The sequence below is a fragment of the Centruroides sculpturatus genome, unplaced genomic scaffold, assembly GCF_000671375.1.
Source record: "Centruroides sculpturatus isolate CEXI.00-Female unplaced genomic scaffold, Cexi_2.0 scaffold392, whole genome shotgun sequence".
NCBI lineage: Eukaryota > Metazoa > Arthropoda > Arachnida > Scorpiones > Buthidae > Centruroides > Centruroides sculpturatus.
This window is the reverse complement of record NW_019384894.1, coordinates 309,402-314,327: the sequence shown is the minus strand read 5'-3', so window position 1 is coordinate 314,327 and position 4,926 is coordinate 309,402. Positions and strand designations below refer to the sequence as shown.

The window sequence follows — 4,926 nt, the reverse complement described above, 5'->3', positions numbered from 1 at the left end:
TTTGACGCGGCACGTATTATCCTCACTACCACCCACCCCGAACATCTCAAATGGTTGGAAGCTATGGAGATATTTAGAGCAGGACGCAACACAACATGCATCAATTTTAAAGAAGAGATAGCCCTTTGAACAGTATCGCAGATCCTGCTAGATGATAGTATTTAAAAGTTTACGTCGAAAGTACTACAGTACGCATGCGCTGTACACAAAACATCGCTTTTTTGTTTTTAAATCGGCTCGAAGGTTGCCGCGTGCGATGATTGGAACGATAAACGGCTCAAAAGAAACTATTCGATTCTCAACGTCCGGCTTAGTATTTATAGAAAAGCCCGAGGAACAGCCCAGAATGGGCATCGAAAACGTTTGCTGCCATATAACACAATCACTCCGGTTACAAGGTCAAAAGTAAGAGTTTTATTTTTATTACATTCCGGTGTGTGGAGACGAATAAGTAAAGTCAATTAACGATGAAAATAGGATTTTTTACACATTTAAAGGTTAAAATTCTAAATTTTCAATGATTTTTTTTTATATTAAGAATTTACGTGAAACTAAATTATATTAACAGCAGTGTTACTGTAGATAAAGTACAGTATAAAAATCCTCAATACTTTTTGATTTAAAAGGCATTTATTTCGAACCAAAGTAGCCACTTAATTTAGCAATTCTTTCGAATGACAAAAATGCATCATCAATGTCATCCGTGCTACGAATGCAATAACAAATATTTTCCTCTTATCATTGTCACTAGAAATCTACCATTGACTGTAACTTGTGTAAATAAAATTCCAAGATATTCGCAGTCTTTAGAGTAATTTTATAATTTATTATTAATATTTTATTTTTTCATCTTAAATTAATTAAAGTAAAAAGAGTTCTAAAATAAAATAAAACATTGCTTGAAATTAAGTTGGCGGAGTTTGGGCGAATTGTGAAAATGTTTGACTGTCGTACGGCTACTTTTGACTGCTTCGTTGGCGGGAAATGATAGCATGTAATTTCGTGGATGTATTGTCGTAACGGAATTCGTGGCTAGCGATTCTGTATTGTAATATGTATCACATATATCGTGGCTAGCGATTCTGAATGTAATTGTGATATTAAAAATGCATTTAGAGAAGTCTACGGTTTTTACTGGCTTATCGAATAAACGATACGAATGGACCCTAGACCATCACTGACGCGCGATTGACTGATTGCCCCTGGATGTGGGCTTCTTACAGAAACACAGCGTCCCTATCATCAAATGTCACGGCACGCCACTGCCTAATATGTATTCGAGTACCTGAAAACAATAGATTTTTTAACATGTAATAACAGGTATGTGTAACCTGTCATAACACAATGTTTTTATTTTGTGTTACCTAATCAAAATGATTTATATTATATTATATTATACAGGGTACAATTTATTTTCCTCTTCAAATCGCCATCAAAAAAGTTGAAAACACTGCTATGTTTCCTATGAAATACTTTGTTCCTGGCTTTTTAATTTTTGTTTTATACTTCTGTAATGGTAACATACTTTATTTTGAGAGTACATATGAGTCTATTAAAGAAATAAATTGAAAATGCTATTAATGGGAAAGATGCATGTGGCATACGAGTCAAAGTTGATATGATTTCAATACTTTGCCGTGCTATATACGCAAGAAGCCGGGAAAGTAAGATGGACGACTGGTTCCAGTTACCTACAAACAAATAAAAATAAACGGTTAAACCAGTTAATACTAGGGTTCCTAATTTTTTTCGTGTATTGTCCCATTTTAAAAAAGTATTTTTTTTTTGTCGACCCATTCAATATTATGTAGTACTATACATGATTAGTGACTTTTGATGGTGGAGTATGTTATTGTTATTATTATTATCTCTCAACAATATCCCCATGTGTTGTTTGAAAAAAGTATTTTTTTTAGCCATTCCTGCAAACTTTCATAGACCCCTAAAGGGTCAATACCGACCCCGTCGGGAAACCCTAAGTTAATATAATAGAATGTATTTAACAAAATATTTCAATTTTAGAATTAATAAATCACAGGAGAAACAATTGCAAATTACTTATCAGCAATTTATAATAAATTTAAATTCGATTTTGTGCTCGAATTTTTCAACGAAACACCAAAGCACTTTGGGCTTTCAACAACAAACAGCACAAGAAAACTGCCCAGCAGCGGCAGAATGGATAAAATGGAACAAGCAGCTCTTCGCTTGCCGTTCGTCTTTCCTGATGAACAACAACCCAGAACTCACCACGTAGAAGTGGCTGCTTCAGAGTTCCACCAAGAGTTGGAAAGAATTCTACACCACAAGTGACCAACATCACTTGTCGAGTCGAGTTCTTCCTAACTCGCACAATGAAATTATTTATACTGTAATTACTTCTGAATACTCAAAATTCAGCTATTCGAAACTTATCTTATTATTAGTATCTAAACTAAGGGATGCAATATTACAACAACTAGTAATAAAGAAAATCTATAAATACACCTGGTCATAATAAAACGTACGTTAGGGCCACAAAATTTAGTTCAATCTCATACCGACCCTCATTAACCAAAAAAAAAAAAATACTCGTCCTGCGCGGAATTTAATACAGCGATAGACAGAAAACCCGCTCCAACCTCGGTCGGCCCCTTCACTCGAGCGGGCGTTGAAGAAACGGGACAGAGAGAGCCCTGTATGCTTCACCGTCTTTTGTCTTTACCCGCGCTAGCCTTAAAGATGCCTTCTCCGCATTTCGTCGGATCTCCTGTCTTCGTCTGACCGGGCCTTAAAGATGCAGGACACAATGACAAAGAGTTAACAATGCACTTACAATAGCCACTTACAATGCAAAAAGCCAACAATACATTTTAACAATTCGTTACCTATTGTTAGAATATATTGTAACGTATTATGATCCCGTCATATTTTTACGTCACATGTTATGTAAAACAATCGGTTTGAAATATTTCAGAAAGGATTATTTTATTAAAATAATATTCATTAGAAACAGGATTACCTTAAGTTTTTTAAGTTAAAATAACGCTTTTTTTCCTAATAAATAAAATATTTAAAATGTCGAATCATACATTTATTCTAATGTTATCCTGTTATCCGTATTTTTGAAAATTCAGAGGAATTAGTAATGATTATGGCTTTTTGCACTCCAGGTAATGCGAACATAATGTCTTAATTCACAAATTTCAAAAATTTTCGACGAAAGGTGCTTAAGCTTCAAAGTGGGTAAACAAATTCGTGCCCCTCACACACAGTAACATCCATACATACAGAAAGAATCCCAGTCGTTTTGTATTTCTCGACGTTTCAAGGTCCCGAGCCCAAAAATTTAAAGATATTGGGTGAATCATTTTTTTACCGATCGCCACACTTTTAATCTGTTATATATAACAGAGCCGAGAAAGTAAAAAAACAAGTTTAATTTTGTGAGAACCCGGACTTTTACAAAAATCTTTTTTCGATTTCATCATACATATTTTGACAACTAACATTATTGTTCATCCTTTACTAAATGAGATCTTTGTCAGTTTGCACGCTGTCAGTGGCGACCGCAACGCTTTTCCGTGATACTTTGACTTCCTGGCCATGCTCTACCATTAATATCGGAAGTGATGGCCCAACGAAGCAGTCGCTGCCCATCCCAATGAAGCAGTCGCGCAGAACATGAGGTTGTACCGTACAATAGGCAAACAGACATATATACAGTATTTACAAAGGCTCTCTTGGCCAAAGAACATAGGTTTAAATTAAGTTAATTTGTAGATGGAAAGATGTGTTTGTTACATAATATTCTTGATTTGTATAAACCTGTTACAAGGCAGTGGTTATCTTCTGTCAAAGTTCGTGAGAATTTCCACTTTTTGAAAAAATTGTTGCAGTTTCTTAAAGATGGTTTCATCCTTCACTAGGTTCGATATCTGTCACGCCCAGTTAAATCCCTGAGTTAGTACCGCATCGATGAGGTTTTGTCTTTNCAATACATTTTAACAATTCGTTACCTATTGTTAGAATATATTGTAACGTATTATGATCCCGTCATATTTTTACGTCACATGTTATGTAAAACAATCGGTTTGAAATATTTCAGAAAGGATTATTTTATTAAAATAATATTCATTAGAAACAGGATTACCTTAAGTTTTTTAAGTTAAAATAACGCTTTTTTTCCTAATAAATAAAATATTTAAAATGTCGAATCATACATTTATTCTAATGTTATCCTGTTATCCGTATTTTTGAAAATTCAGAGGAATTAGTAATGATTATGGCTTTTTGCACTCCAGGTAATGCGAACATAATGTCTTAATTCACAAATTTCAAAAATTTTCGACGAAAGGTGCTTAAGCTTCAAAGTGGGTAAACAAATTCGTGCCCCTCACACACAGTAACATCCATACATACAGAAAGAATCCCAGTCGTTTTGTATTTCTCGACGTTTCAAGGTCCCGAGCCCAAAAATTTAAAGATATTGGGTGAATCATTTTTTTACCGATCGCCACACTTTTAATCTGTTATATATAACAGAGCCAAGAAAGTAAAAAAACAAGTTTAATTTTGTGAGAACCCGGACTTTTACAAAAATCTTTTTTCGATTTCATCATACATATTTTGACAACTAACATTATTGTTCATCCTTTACTAAATGAGATCTTTGTCAGTTTGCACGCTGTCAGTGGCGACCGCAACGCTTTTCCGTGATACTTTGACTTCCTGGCCATGCTCTACCGTTAATATCGGAACTGATGGCCCAACGAAGCAGTCGCTGCCCATCCCAATGAAGCAGTCGCGCAGAACATGAGGTTGTACCGTACAATAGGCAAACAGACATATATACAGTATTTACAAAGGCTCTCTTGGCCAAAGAACATAGGTTTAAATTAAGTTAATTTGTAGATGGAAAGATGTGTTTGTTACATAATATTCTTG

General features: G+C 34.7%; 1 long non-coding RNA gene across 1 annotated transcript; it reads right to left on the bottom strand.

The window, feature by feature from the left end:
* Window positions 1-658: 658 nt before the first annotated feature.
* Window positions 659-2,874, bottom strand: LOC111631359. Its single transcript, XR_002757690.1, has 3 exons — window positions 2,622-2,874; window positions 1,632-1,691; window positions 659-1,549 (listed from the first exon to the last, which is right to left on the bottom strand). It is a non-coding gene; the product is annotated as an uncharacterized LOC111631359 (long non-coding RNA).
* Between the last annotated feature and the right edge of the window lie 2,052 nt (window positions 2,875-4,926).